Raw genomic sequence first — 16109 nt, forward strand, 5'->3', positions numbered from 1 at the left:
GCGAAGAATGAGGAATGATGTAAGATTGCACAATTGCTCCACGTGGAGTGAATCTGCCTTAGCACTGAGGAACTGTTTGAGGAAGCTGGGAAATGGAGAAGGGTGTGGCTGGTGAAACCCTGTCTCTCAGAGCCATAACCACATGTTTAAAATAGCATTGGAAAAATACACTCTGGCCCATCTTTGTTGTTTTTGAGTGCAGTAAACTTTCTACATGAGTCCTTTAAAACAAGCATGCACACACAAGGAAGAATAGGAGCCATCAATAGCATAAAGCCTGCCCTTAATTTCCACACTCCTCTCAGTTCTAGGTAAGAAGGAGCTCCCAAAGGCAAGACTCCATGTAGTTATTGTCTAACTGAAGTGTCCTCTGTAGTGATGCACAGTGACAGAAAATATTTATTATTGATTCCATAGAAAATGAAAGAACAGAGAACAGAGAAAAACATTATTTATAATAAAAAGATATGTGTGGGCTTATGCATCATGAGTATAACTAGGTCGCAGTCAGGAATAATATAGTATTCTGGCAAAATAAGTTTTCCACTTAAGATGATATTTCATTTAGGCAGGGCAAAAGATTTTTCAATCATAAATAACAAAGAAAGCCATGCAACTAAAAGCAGCAACTTTACTAAAGATCTCTTTCTAACCAGTTACTTAAAGAGAGAGGAAGTAGATACGGAACTATTCCTAATCACAGCTACCATTTGATTTTGATAAAATGCTTCAGGAGACAGTAAAATGACAGGATGAAAACAAAAGAGATCATCAGGGTGATATATCTCAAATTAAGTCTAAAGGCCTTTATGTCACTTCATGTCAGCTCCTATTTCAAAATGGTTCAGAAGGCCCTTTTCAGAGGGCAGCAGTCCCACATGTAGGAGGCTGAGTAAGTTCTGAGTAGCCATGCAAGAAACTTCTTTTCTACTTACATAGCAGCTTTTTTTTTAAAAAAAATTTTTTTGATTTAAACTGAGATGGAATACCAAGGCTTATACCCTGGCATGACACTGGGAGGTTTTCATTGTAAGGAGTCAGTGCAATTGTTTGGTCAGTTAGTAAGGCTAATGGAGTCCCAAATAAACAGGTACAAGACAGCATGTCAAACAACAAAAAATATTGTCATGCTTCATCTCAGTGTTGTAGATCTTCCTGTATTGAATACAGACTTTATGTATTTGTCAAGGTCACAGGATCACAGAATGGTCGAGGTTGGAAGGAATCTCCAGAGGTCATCTAGCCCAACTCCTGTCCAGCACCATGTCCAGATGGCATTTGAGTATCTCCAAGGATCTAGACTCCACAACCTCATGGCAAACTATGCCAGTGAAACAGTATTTCCGGACATTCAGAGGGTTTTATTCAGCTGTCTCTAGTCCTGTCAGTGGGCAGCACTGAGAAGAGCCTGGCATCATACTCTTTGCACCCTCCCATCATATATTTATATACGCTGATAAGAACCCCATGTGCCTTGTCTTCAGGCTGAACAGTCCCAGCTCTCTCAGCCTTTCCTCATAGGATACATGCTCCAGTCCCTACAACAAATCCATAGTCTTTCAGTGGACTCTCTCCAGTAGCAGTTTCACAATAAACCTTCTCCTAATTGGTCAAGCTGAGAAAGAACTGTATATATTTCTTTCTTCCTGAGAAAGATGCATTGGCCAACATCAACCTTGTCTAAGAAAGAGTCACAATTTTGTTCACATAACATATCGACCTCTCTCAGTCTCCTGCCTTCCAGATTCATGCATTGTGGGATCATTTGCAGAGGAAAACTGAGTGTCCTGGGTACAGAGGAAAAAGAGGGGTGGGAGTTTTCTAGCACTGTTAAATTCCACACCACCCACGTCATGGCGGGGGAGCGTGGTTTCAGCAGAAAATGCCGAACCGCTGGAAGCTGGAAGTGGAGTCAGTCTTACCTCGGTGGTGGGGAAAGACAGACTGGTCCCTTGAACACACACAAGCAGTAACTGCTGCTGAAGCCATGGAAAGATGTGAGTGCTGCTGCTGCTGCTGCTGCTGCTGCTGCTGCTGCCCCGGGGAAGGGAACCCCCTGCATTTGCCGCAGCCGGCAAAGGCACTGTTTCCTGGCAGCACGACTCCTGTCCAGACTAAGCAGCTTCCCAAGTACTGCAGGGCTCAGTTTTTTCAAGTAAATGGTTCTTATCTCAACTCAGAATCTCTGCTTTTAGTGTCCCCTCTCACCAGGAGAGGGTGGGGAGAAGAGAGTATCTTAAGTGGGGTGTAATTTTCCACTGGGTTTTTTAAACTAGCACACTGACATAATTTCAGAGCTGAATGGACTTCACTGTAATCAAATAAGCCTTTTTAAACTTTCAAATATTTTGGGAAACTTAGTTTGGCCGATTGACTTGCTTTCACCTGAGGCACTGGTATCCTGTGCAGTAGCGGGGTAGGTCCCAGTTTTGCTCTCCTGTGCAGGTTTGTGACGTGTGCCTACTGCAGCACGCCAGGCACATGCAGACAGGCACCTTCCCACCCTGCCCTTCCCACCGGCAGCATAAACCCCTGCAGTTCTGCGACTCACCGCTCAGGCTTCACAGGCACCGTAAGTGTGCAGATGTTTGAGATCTGCTCTGTTGTCAGATACCGCTGCCTTTGGCCTCTGGGGAAAGGGTAGCAGGTCAGATCCAGCCTCTTCCGCTGCCTGTCCTAGGCCATATGTCTACAATACAGGGAACAGTGCAGCATGGTCGAGGGGAGAGTTGAGCTAGTGGGGCCAGGTCTGGGCAGTTACTGCTTTGGATCCCCAAAGCGGTTCTGCATTTGCACGCTGTTGGGTTGAAGGTGTTAACAGAGGTTTCAGTTGAAGATGTGAAAGACTGCAGTAAGATCCCTGGAAAAAAAATGTAAAATCTCCTTCACATGAGGTTTATAATGAAAAGTTAAAAATTACCTGTCAGGAATGTGCATGGATACCTGATCCTGCATCAGTGCTGGGCAGTTTGAGGTCCAAGTCTTTTCCACCCTGCCGTTTCTACAATGCCTAGCTAAGAGCTTCCTTTCTCCACTGGAAATCAATTCTTAGCCTGAAATACTCCAGACACACCTTCTTTATTGCAAGCCATACATAGGCCAGTTGAACCTGAATGAAACCACTTCCAGCACTATTGCTTCTAATTACTTCTGACTTCCCAGTGAGTAACATCATGTCCCCAGGCTCATGGAATCCCAGCCCACTAACCCCACCTCGCTGATGTTGCATGAGCCTACCTACACTTTCCTTCTTATACAGAGAATCACCGTAAAGAGACCATTTCACCCCCATTGCACCTCTTTCACATTTGCCTTGATTTATTGATTACATACCAAAATTCAGGAAGGAAATACTTCATACCACTTTTCAATCTTCTCATCTCATCTTGTGAGTTTCTATGCATACTGATCTGTCATTACAGAAAACACAGTCTGTGTTGGGGAGCTCACAACTAATTCTAGCCTTGTAATCAGATATGAATATTGCAGAAGGGAGAGTCTACCAGATGCTCCAGAATACTTCGAAGACTGATTGCAAACAATTTTTTTGTTTAGAATGATCTGACTTTAGATTACTTAGAATTGTTGTTGATAAACAGTGAATGACTTTATGCTGCCAGTTACTTATTTAACTCTGTTCACAGTGAGATTTTTTAAAAAAGATCTAATGGGAATCATTACATTCTCTCACTGTAAAAGGATTTCTTCTTGTTCTTCTTGTTAGGTACTCTTACTGCCACTTCAGGCATTCAGCTTTGAAAACCTTTTTGGTCTGATACTGCCAATTCTCAACCACTGTCACCCAAACTGTGTGGCAAAAAAGGCTGCCATTCACATCTTTAGAATGCTGCCTTTTTTATTAATTGACTGTAATATAACAGTTACTACTACAGTACTATTGCAGTAGTCCCAGTATGTATTGTGATACTAACATTTCTTATATGCAAATACAAATAAATTAATATCACAGTCTAAAGGGGTTACAGCATCTCCCAATGATCCTCTGGTTAGGACCCAAATCCTGTGGCAATTACATCAGCATTCTCACACTCATTCCTGCTCTGCTGTCTTGGACCAGTCTTCAAACATCTGCATCCTTCAGTTTCATCATTTGTGAAATGACACCTTCGTAGACCTTTATATTGTTTGTGAAAAGCTTTGAAATACTGGGTGTAGAAGACTCTAGCAAACCCCAAAGTAAAGATCTTCATTTGTTTGACTGTGTCTTACCTAGGATCTATGTGAGCAGCTGGTCCAACTTTAAGGGGTCTGGTGACAGGGGAAGAAAAAATCCAGACTGTAGGCATGATAAAAGATTAGGAAAAAAAGATGTCTACAACAGGCTTGACACCTGGTATTCACTGGGCTTCTGTTTAGCTGTCCCTGAGATCTGATAGACTCGTGCCCAGGGTAGCTGAACTCAGGGAGACCTGAGCCCATCCTGCTCATATTCCAACCTGGCCAGGTGTGGGCCAGCTGTGGTCTGCAAGCCAGGCAACCATGTCCAAGCTGAGATACCCTGTGTTAGCATGGGCTGGGGCTTTCAGGTAGGAGCCTGGCCATTTCAGTTAGATCAAAGGACTCTTGGGCTATCTACAGCAGCACAAATAAACCTAGAAATATTCATAGAATCATAGGATCATGGAATATTCTGAGTTAAGGGACCCACAAGGATCAATGAGTCCAGCTCTTAGCCCTGCACAGGACAGCCCCATGAGTCACACCATGTGCCTGAGAGCATTGTCCAAATGCTTCTTGGAGTCTGTCAGGGTTGGTGCTGTGACCACCTCCCTAGGGAGCCTGTTCCAGTGCCCAGCCACCCTCTGGGTGAAGAACCCTTTCCTGATATGTAACATAAGCCTCCCCTGACACAGTTTCAGCCCTTTCCCTTGGGTCCTGTCACTGGTCACCACAGAGAAGAGATCAGTGTCTGCTCCTACACTTCCCCTTGTGAGGAAGTTGTAACTGCAGTGAGGTCTCCCCTCAGTCTCCTCCAGGCTGAACAGACCAAGTGACCTCAGCCACTCCTCATATATTCAGGATATTCCCCATCTCCAGGCAGGTATGGTTATTGATAAAACAGTGTAATAAGTTTGCATCTCACAAATAGTAGGTCCCTATTTTTCTTTATTCACAAATTCACTTCCCCACAGTCCTGGTTCTTTAGGAAAAGGAGCTGTAGGCTGCTGCATCAGAAGGGACTCATGGATTCTTAACAGAGAAGACAAAAATGCATTTTGCCTCCCTTTGGATGAGAGGTCAGATTCTTTGTTATTGGAGGGGAGGGCAAAAGGCAGAGGTATGACAAAGACTGAGGGTAGAGCCCTCATTACTCATCCTGACATTGGAAGAGGCCCAAAGCTCAACAACTCTGCCTTCCTGCTCATCCCTGCCAAAGACCATGGTGACAAGCCAGGGAGCAAGACCTCCAACAGACTGAGGAAGCTGCATAGTCTTTTTTGCTTGCCACCCTTGACAAGGCTCTGCTTTGCCTGTTCTGGCACCTGGCCCTGATTGAAGCCCTCTGCAAACAGTGCTGTCTCCAGTGCCCCCAGCTCTCACTGGAGTGTGGGCCCTGGAGTGCTGGCAGCCTTGGCTGTGGGAGTATAGGAGCTGCTGCTGTCCTTGTGGGCTAAACCTTTGGCTCTGACAGGACTTAATGCCAGCTTGATCTGAGAAGGGCTTTAGAAAATCTGTGCAAGTAATTAGGGGATGAACTGCCTCCAAGGAAACTTTCTCCCTAACCCTTATTAGTAGTTAGAGGTTGGCCACAAAGCAAGTAGCTTTACATTCTCAGACTTACAGACACCATTATGATGGACGTCCCGACAGGAGCCAATTCAAAACAGATACACGGTGCTTTGTTTGGTAATGTGGGTGTGCTGGTTTGCGTGAGGTACGAGCACTGCAACTCTGTATGGGATTGACATGGCTTTGTCTTTTCTAAGCACTGGTCTTTAACAGATTAAAAAAGAATTTTTTTTTTAATCTGAAGCCAAAATTTTGACAAGACTTCAAAATGCCGTGAAACCAAATCCAGACAATCTACAAACATTTGAAAATTGAATCTGTTATGAAAAATAATTTATTTTTAGGGGATTTAAACGTATTGTTATTGACATTTCATGCAGTAGTGTAGCAATTCTGTCTGAAAGGATGTGTAATGTACAATGCTGACAATGTTGTATGAGCTGATTCTCAGGTTTTATTTTATAAGTGGACAGCTGTGTCTAAGTCAAGGCAGAAACCCTTTACTTTCTGGATTGGGAGGTCTTCTGTTTGTACTGTGACATTTTTAACAGAATATTTCAACAGAATTTCCATTCCACAGGAAGTTTCAAACTGTTTTTATTCTGAAGGAGAGCAATTTGAAAAGTGACAATATTTTCCATGACAGGGAAATCCCAGCTTTTAACTCAGTTCTGTCCCAAAGCAAGGAACTGTGTGGGTGACTCCTTCATCTCACTCCTAGCCCCAGTGCCACTTCCTGCATTACTTACTGTCGCTTTTCAGCACAGGATTTATGTCTCCAAAGTCAGCAGGTATGATTCTGAGTACAGGAATAGGAAGACTTCATAAAATGAGCACTCCATATTTTTGGAGGAGTCTCTCTTCAGATCAGAATCACACTCTAAAGCCAAAGTCACAGCCCCAGATTTTATATTGTGTGTGACCAAGCCCTGCATTTTCAAAGTCATAAGAGTTGAAAAACTTGGTAATAAAGGGAGTCAGGTCCTGAGCTGTGCAACTATTTCTCAGATCCTTTTATTTGCATGAACAGCTTCATCTGTAATCATACTTGCACCATATGCAAACTCTTGTTTGCAATTCACATAAATTATTAATTCACAGCTTAAGCTGCACATTTCCTCTATTAGTCACATTTCTTGGAGGCTTCTTATTACTACAGCATATGGAAGTCTTCTTTCCCTGTGGTGCTGTGCAGTGATTAATTGTGGGAATCAAAGGATACGTAAAAGATATCATTTAGGACCAAACAACACAGAAATTTCCCTAGTGCAAACCTTGTCAAGAAAGCAGTAGAGTTACTGAAAGTTTACATTGCTGCAAGCTTTTTCAGTGTTTGAAGACAATGTATTTTCATCTTGTCCAATACCAAATGGACAACAGGAGTTTGAGAACTGTGTGTAGGGACTAATGACTAGCTGGGAGGAGCTGATGGCTCAAATGCAGTTGAGGGCCATTAATTGTGGGCAGTCATTAATTCTCAGACAACACCCAGTGTCAGAGTTGTTACTCTTATAAATAGTTGTTCAAAATCTTGTCTGTGAATGTTTCTAGGGTTAGGTAGTTATAGCCAGCACATCTGGGGCATTTCCAGAAAATTAACGCTTTGTATGTTGGGCAGATTGCTTATGTCAGCTCTCCCCATGGCTCTCATTTGCTAATATATTTTGAATGATGAATTGTGGTTTATGTTTTTATACACTCCCAGTATTTAAGTTACATCTATTGATTTTCAACAGCTTCCGTGTGTGTGTGTGTGTGTGTGTGTGCACATGTGCCTTTTAAGAGAGTGTATTTCAGAAGAGAAACTCCGTGTTGATACATCTGACATGACTTGTAACAACCAAAGGAAAGAATTTTAGGTGAATCACAACTGAAAGGGAAAACCTCCCAGGATGTTTCAGGTTATATGAATATACAAGAAAAGGACAAAGGAAGGTAGAGCAAGTTGCTGACAACAGCCATATCACCAAGGTATTTTAAAGTCAGTTGCAAACATGCAAACACATTCGTGCTGGACACACTGCAGACTACTCCAAGATGGGTACAGGACTGGTAAAAAAAGTGTAAGTTCAAACAACTATGAGGAGCTCAGGAAAATGATGTTGGCCTCCAATTAAAACCTTGCCAATGATGACCTATATAATGTTTTTATGGGTTGTATGAAATGAAGATGTAGTTTCAGTTCCATTCTCAGAAAATGCCTTTTTGCATCACGTAAGTCATCATCAGAGAAGACGTTTATGTAACTTCCTTGTTGGGGAAGCCAAGACCTAAGGGACTACGGAAAATGAAGCTTCCTTTTTCTATTAGAGTTGTTTGCTCCAGGTTGAGTTGGAAAGATATTGGTAGGGAAACACAAAAAATATTCCTATGTATGTCTCCCAGGTATCTCAGCATGCTTGCTTAACAGCTTTTGTGACTGCAATATCCATTTTTAATGGGCATTTTAAGAAAAGAAAAAGCTATTGTTTTTTTGAATATGACTACTAAAGCCAGCAAGTGGATATATAATAAAGAGAGCACATGAACAGCTGCAGATGTAATCCAGGCAGCCAAAAGGCTAGTGTGAGCTTATTTTTCTAGAACTCAAAGCCTGCCAGAGGACATCTTCTCCTTCTCCTTCTCCTTCTCCTTCTCCTTCTCCTTCTCCTTCTCCTTCTCCTTCTCCTTCTCCTTCTCCTCTCATCTTGCAGATCTGTTTATTTTCCCTACAATTCCATAGATTCTGGTTTTCCTCACATAAGAAAACAAAACCCAAGTTACTGGTAGGAAGACTTAAAAGTTTTACCGAGATCAAGTTACTGTAAGAACATACCAGTCTCCATTATGACCTTATTAGTAATTTTGCTTCATGTAGTGCTTTCTGTGAGGGCAGAACATTTTAGAAGCATTAGATTGTTCTAAAGGGGAACCTTTTATCTTCTGCACATGGAAAACAGGAGGGTCAAGGAAAGAGGTAAGGAAAGAGTTTAATTGTCAGATAAAATTAGGTACTTAATTCACCCTTATAAAACATAGAGACAACCATGCAAATCTGAGAGTTGTGTATTTTCATGTCAGGGAAACTACCTCATCTGCAGATGCAGTCGTGTATTTTATGCACATCTATTTGACGGCACAACAGCTCAGATTCTTGATCTGATCACTGCAATGAACTTTTCACAAGCAGGTCCCTGTGCGTAGGTGCATTTTTTGAGAATATGGCCTCAAAGTCTTTCTTGAGAATAGTTTTACGGTTTCCATGAACTTTGCTCAAAAATGTGCCAAGACTTCCAAGTAACAAACATGCTTTTGCAATTTACTGAAACTTTCCCCTTGTGTTCCAGAGAAGCAACCTCCCCATTAGTCACCAGAGAGACACATGAGCCAAGGAGGAAGGAAAGGGAATCAGCTCATAAAAACAGGCAATTCCCTTCTTTAGTGTCTACACTTAGTCATTAAATAAAAAATAGAAGTGAAATCCAAACTTTTTTTTTTTTTTTAAATGGGTCATTACTTCAGTGCAGATTGAATAGATGAGGACTATTTGCATCTTGATTTTGGTCAGGAATACTTGTAATCAGTTGCTTTTTTCTGCACTTCATACCCAAGCGAGGGCTATTGTGCGTTTGAGGTACTCTGCATCCTTCCAAAGGAATGCAGTCTCCCAGGTATATCTTTTTACACTTCTTTAAATGACCAGTGAACTATATTACCCAATAAGTAAGGGGGCTGGAGTATTTTTGCCAGATACTAATTTTACTTAGAAAAAAACTGAGTCAAGGCCAAGGCACAAAGTTCATACATAAATCAAATTCATTTTCCTCTAAAGATAGAATGTGTTGCAGTTTGAAGTTTTCAGCTGACTCGTCTTAAAAATGGACATTTAAAAACTTGTAGCGTTGAGCCTGCTTGAGTTCTAGGCTTGTTTCAGTTGGGAAATGTAAATGTAGATTTTGCAAGCTATGTCACATGGAAGGACAAGCAAAGGAGATTATAATGTCTCTTCCAGCCTTAAGAATATGGCAGTCAATTAGAAGTCGAATTTTCAAAGGAAACTGTCAGTTGATGCATGATGAAATGGTAATTCCTGTTCATTTCCCACTACAATGTATTCAAAGCCCAAGAGTGACATTCAAACCTTACTTCCTGCAAGACAGTACTGTACTTAGTAACACACTGTATAGTATGAGTTGTACACTTGTAACCCACAAATCCCCCTGCAATTTTTCAAGAATAGTCAGTGATAAGTAGCAAAACCCAAGCACATCTCTCCTTTTTCTTGAGTTTTTCTCTGAAACCTTTCTCCACAAAATCACTTGAAAGATTTTGGTGGGGGCAGGGAGAGGGGGTTAGCTCCTGTACACTCGCTATACTGAAGTGTAGAAATCCATAAATAATCAGTGTTACATTTCAGAGCACGTACTTTCCATGCATCCTGGCCAGAGCAAATTCTGAAAGACTTTCTGGTGCCAAAGCAGTTGAATTAAATTTAAAAATGGCTAAATTTAGCCATCCCATCAGATCTGTTTCTGAGTATCATCTGGCTGCAGATGGAGGTGCAGAAGGACTCACAATCATGGGTCAACTTAGTAAATCAGCTGAGTCCCTGGAAATACCTGGATGCACACTTTTAGTTTGGCCAAACGCAGGGTAGTATGGCTTAGTTTAGCAGGCAAAGCTACATCAAATTGCCTTACATTTTCCATGGGCTAAAAGCATTCACACTGGATTTACCACATTTCAGCTGACAGATGGCAACTTATTAAACATCAGTATGCTGATGAATATTTTGAGCCCACAAGATTTCTGAGACTTTGAAAAGAGGTAATTCCTAAAGTATGCAACACAGCTTCCGCCTACAGTGCTGGCTATATGTTTGCAAATGCTTTGTGGGTATGAGGTGCCATATTTGCAAAACCAAGCAGACGTGGCACTTCAGTCACTCTCTCCTCCCTCCTGCTTTAACAAATTATCATCCTATTGAAACAAGCAGGCTGTTTGGCACAGTTGAAAGTGTGGTTATATAACAAAGCCAAAAAAAGCAGCTCCCACAAATCCAAACCACAGCTTAAGTCCAGTTTTAGAAGATAATATGTACAGTAGTGACAATGAGAATTAATGCCATAAGAAGGAACAACTCTCTGGCTCCGTTCCTCACAATCATTATGTTTAAAGGCTCACATCTAAATATTCCAAAATAAAATAAAAATAGACAATAATAGTCAGGATGGCATTTTCCATTTATATCTTTTCCCCACAGCTATAAGCTCACACTGGAGGTAAGCAAACTAGTTCATACTGGGCATTCCTTCACTAACATAATAGCTGTCTCTGGAAGCAGTACTTAACAGCATTTTGTATTTATATACACAAAAAGGTGATGGAATAAGGAAAAGGAAGAAAGGCTGTAGGCTTCAGAACTAGTGTGTCTTGAACGTTTTCTGGAATGGTCAAAAAAGTGCATCTATAGAGTCATAAGTAGCCTTTGCTGGCCCAGAATACCACTGGATTCCTTTCTCAGGCACACATATTTTAGAGACAGATGCACAGCCATGTCCCTCTACATGTGGGTACTGAGTAACAAGTGTTTCGAGATTTTTGGTAGGTAAAACATTATTTTTCTCACTTCATTTGGAAAATGCTTCTCATTATTACCATTTCCAGCAGTTTGAAATGAGTCGTGAAAGAACTGGTTAGTTGTCAGATAAGCTGAATATGTGGGGCTCCTGAAATGTGTATCCTCAAGTGGAACTTGACAATCACCTAGAGGTTCTTCGCTGTTTATATTTGTTTTGTAATATTGCATTATCATTATTAATGAGGTCAAGAATGAAAACTAAAAGCTGTGTGCTTTGTTCATAGGAATTAGAACAAGAATGACATGTCTTTGGCTACATTTGAATGGAACAGTAGTTGAGAATATAATCAGAGAAAAGAACAAGAACTTTCTGAGGCTGTAAACTATGATACACACAGGCTTAACAAAGTGTCACATATGTCTTGAGATTCTGGCCCTATTATGTGCATTTATTTTTTAGTCCCAGTGGCTGATGTAGGAAAAAATCTGCAGCTACCATTTTATAAAATACTTGATACCTCTGGAATTGATTATGAATGACGACAATGAGTTTCAGACATCCCAGAAATAGAGTCAGAATTCTCATTTAAAACAACACAAAACAAAATAAAACAAAAAAACCCACTCAACAAATAGAGCAACCCATTCCTCCAATCCTAAAGCTAAATCGTAGTATATGAAGCACAAGAACTAATTCCTTATTATTACACTAATAGTTGTCTTAGATATGTAGAGAGCTTGAGTGTTGAGTAAGGACTAGATAGACTTATCCAGGACACAATTTCTGATAATTTTTGAGTCTACACAACTCTTTGTCTCTGAGAAGAAATCACAGAATGCACAGAGGGTGGCTGCATAGCTATTTTAAACCAGAATCTTCTACTGGGCCAGAGACCAATAGGAAAGTAACATCAGTAAGGTTTTCACTGAAAGTGGTCAAACACAGAAAGCACACTGGCTGAACAAGGTATGTGCCCTACAGATCTTACGCATAGGACTGAACAGTTTGGAGCGGCTGATGGGAGTGAAACCAACATACCACTTTTTTGGTCTGATTTGGATGCTATCAAGCCAAAGTTTTGCCGCTGCTTTCTCAGTGCTTTGGAGTTTTCTCACCAAACAGGTCTGATTCAGAAAAGAACCTTCTTGCTGGAAAGTTCACTCACAAATACAGTACAAATAATGCCTTAACCAGCAGCCCAACTAGCTGATATTAATTGTCATCAACATGTAAATTCCAACCTGCACACACTGATAGGAAATTCACCATAGTTCAGAGATGGCTCAAGACCAATGAATCAGAAAGACAGAAATCACTCTTCAAAAAGTGTTGCACAGTTAAAACCAGAATGGGTAGTTCACTACACAAAACAGCTCATCAAGCCAGGCAGTTCAGTTGCAGTGTTAGACTGAAGTCCTGGAACCTGTGAAGAATCATCAAGATACAGGACTGGTAAGATCCAATAAATCCACGTAGGGAAAAAATGCTTCATCTTTCAAGAGATACCATTATCTGTTTCATCCCATCCCATATCCATATGGCAAAGCTTAAGGAAAGTGCTAAAAAATTAGAGCCATAAAAATATGAATCACTTTTGTGGCTTTTTGTATTGGTAACAATGCGGAAGAATTTTGCCTGCCAAAGATGGAAATAGTCAGTGCCTCAGTCAGAGAGATTCACCTATCAAGCTCCTTGAAAAGTAAGTCATTTTTCCACTCCTCAGGAAGGAAATATTATCCCTGAAGATGTCTGCAATTGCCATCTCATTTCTGGGCAAAATGATTAAAAACACAGTAATCAGAAAATGCCAACAGCATACAAGTGCCAGGTTTCTGGAGGCCTCACAGTCAGGGTTCACATCAGGACACAGAGTGGAAACTGTCTTTATTGCCACTCTGGCCACCACTAATATAGAAAAAACCCTGATACTCCCATATAGAGCCATATGTAGAGGTGCATTAAGCCATGAAAATGCTGGATTCAGAAAAAGGTGACCCTGCTTGTGGTACCTGCAATGTCTTGTTTGAAGCAGAGCTCAGAACGGTGTGTAATTGTATCTTCTGTCCAGGCCTTCACCTGCAGGGTCACACATATCCTTTTTCTTTGATCTCTTGTGGATACTGCAAGGTGGCAGAGGCATAGCTGATAACATTGCAAGGATACTCATTCTCAACAGTTACAGCTATTACTATTATTGAAAAGACAGAACACCAACAGGAATTCAGCTCTTTGATAAAGTATGGCTGACTGGCTCAAGCTGAACTCTGACAAGACTGAGTCAGTGTTGGTCAGGCTGAGGAAAATGTTTTAAGGGCCTGAAAATACTCCTGAAACTCTAAGAACTATCACAGCCATATGGCAAAACAGGGTACTGACTGATGCCCTCATAGGTGTGGATGGCTAGAAAGCATCTCTTCCCTCCTTTGATCTGCTGGAAAACTTGTGGTAGTTCCTTACTAGTTAGCGAAGATCAACCCATACCTTGGTCAGATCAAAAATCAGGCAGCTCTACTTGCTGTAGCAAAACAAATACAACTTTTAAGCACTAACACACTTCCTCTGTGCTCTTTCTCATGGACTCAGACCCCTGTGTCAAGATGCCCTTCCAAAAGCTGTGGAAGCTGGTTCGAAAACTGGAAGCTGGTTTGAAAACTTGGTCCTAATTTCTAAAGCAGTTGATGGACTGAACTCCAGAAACTAAAATTAATTCTGATCAACAAGCCTCTGCAGCTGCTTTATCCTCTGGGGCAATGCAATCAATGCATCAAACCCTTCCTCTGCATCATGGATCTTGTCTCAAATAAAACCCAAATGAATTTGCAGCCCTGCAAAGAACTGTACCCTGAGCACTTTGGGTTTTCTAATGAGTATGGCAATGTACCAAAACCAGCATGAAATTTACTAGGCACGTTGATAATTTTTAGAGATAGCATTTGCACATCATGGTAATAGACAGTGATACTGATCCCATAAATAACCAAGCTCAATATTGAGGAGGAATGAAAACAGGAATATAGGCACTCAAGCAAAAGAGCGATGCTAACAAGAACAGCAGAACAAACATGGGAGAAGCTGAAGGAAAAGGAAAACTTTTTTTACTCTTATGGAAAGAAGATGGTCAAGAACATAATGGCACAAGCACAAGCTTATGAAGATGGGTTTCTCAGCTGAGTGTCCTAAATATTGCTCACTTTTGTGGAAGATATAATGAAATTTAATGTTTCCACTAGGGAACTTGGATAGTTCCTATCACTTTTAACATGGACCATCCTAAGAATTAAAATAGAAGCGCAACAGCCTGTGTATCTGGCCCAGAGTGAATGGGACATTTTTGTGCCATTCTGGTGATACAGAAGGCTGGAATGGACCTTGAATGTGTCTCCATGATTTGACAACCTGGAATCTAAACTGACCTTTCCCCTTTTCCTTCTATTTTCTTTTAAACAGCCCCTCAGCAGTTCTCAGGAGGTGCTCCTCCTGCACTGTGTACTAATCATTTCTGTGCTCCTCAGAATTAAGCAGTGACTTCATTGTGTGGAAAGTCTTTAAAAACATGTGGAGGTGTGTGTGGGGGGAAGTAATTTCAAGTGATATTCCAAGCCCCTCCTCCCTGGCTCCAAAGAGTAATTACTCATCTGGAAAAAGAAACAACACTGCTATTTCAGTGTAGCTTAGGACCTTGGTCCTGGTTTCATGTTTCAGATTAATGCTTTCTGTGCCTTTTGGAGATTCAGAATTGCAAAAAAGCCACCCTTCAGAGAGAGCTGCATCCTACAGATGCAAGGCCTTCTGGAGACATGTATGACTTGCTGCCCCTTTCCTATTTTCCTGCATCCTATTGAGACATACAGCTATTTTCCCTCCCACTTGAATGAACTTCTAACCTGCATCTACAAAGCCACAGCTGTTCTTCCTGACCCTACGTCCGGGCCTCCAGTTGCTCTGTGATGAACATTTAGTACACTTTGCTGCAACATAACTAATAAAGGAAAACAGATTCAACCAAACAATTTAGAGATGAAGTGCCAACATGAGCTGCATCCAGTCAACTGAAAAATCTGGTGTTATGATATCTTATGATCCTACTTAACTCTAGTGGTAGTGGGACATGGCTGGCTAGAATCCCAGATCTTTAAAAGAGGAGACAAAATTCTTTCTTCAGCATATTATTTCATGTATCAGTTAACAACACATAAGTGTTTCAGTTATGATTCTACCATTTCTTATATTCCAGTGTGGTGGTCCAAGAATATGGACACACCAAGGCAGTGGTGAGATGCCCCACAAGGAGAACTTCAACATCACCTATCATTCTGAGGAACAAATCAAAGCAAGGCAACACTTTACAGAAACTAGATGGCCTGAGACCAAAATTTGGAACATGATAAAAATTCCCATATTGTGAGAATAAAGTGAGGAATAAAAATTTCCAAAACTAACACGATAAAGAAATTATCAGCAGCTAAGGAAAAAATTATTAGAACAGTGACTCAGTAACTTGTCTTTCCAATATAATAACAAATCAGAATGAAATACACTATGAACTCTGTGAATACCTGTATCCTCATTTCCACATGTTAAAAGAATTATGGAAAGAAATGGATACAAGTCAAACAGAATTCTATAAACTGTCAGCTCCTTTATTTGTATATTCTAGAAATGGTTTAATATAGGAATTGCCAGACTTACTTAAGCACAAGGTCCATTTAGGCCAGAACACTTCCATTTAAGTGTCCAGCAAGAAAGGTTTCAGTACAGGGCACAAGAACCCTCACAGAAAAAAAAATCCAGATGTGG

General features: G+C 41.0%; 1 long non-coding RNA gene across 1 annotated transcript in view; it reads right to left on the reverse strand.

Annotated features, from left to right (window-relative positions):
- Window positions 1-7361: 7361 nt before the first annotated feature.
- The window catches only part of LOC109144929, a 37993-nt gene continuing 29245 nt past the window's right edge, over window positions 7362-16109 (reverse strand). The window contains exons 5-6 of the long non-coding RNA XR_005601831.1: window positions 13322-13432; window positions 7362-12735 (exon numbers count right to left, since the gene is read on the reverse strand). This is a non-coding gene — a long non-coding RNA (uncharacterized LOC109144929). The remainder of the gene's footprint in view (window positions 12736-13321; window positions 13433-16109) is intronic.

This window comes from Corvus cornix, chromosome 4, assembly GCF_000738735.6.
Source record: "Corvus cornix cornix isolate S_Up_H32 chromosome 4, ASM73873v5, whole genome shotgun sequence".
NCBI classification, from domain to species: domain Eukaryota; kingdom Metazoa; phylum Chordata; class Aves; order Passeriformes; family Corvidae; genus Corvus; species Corvus cornix.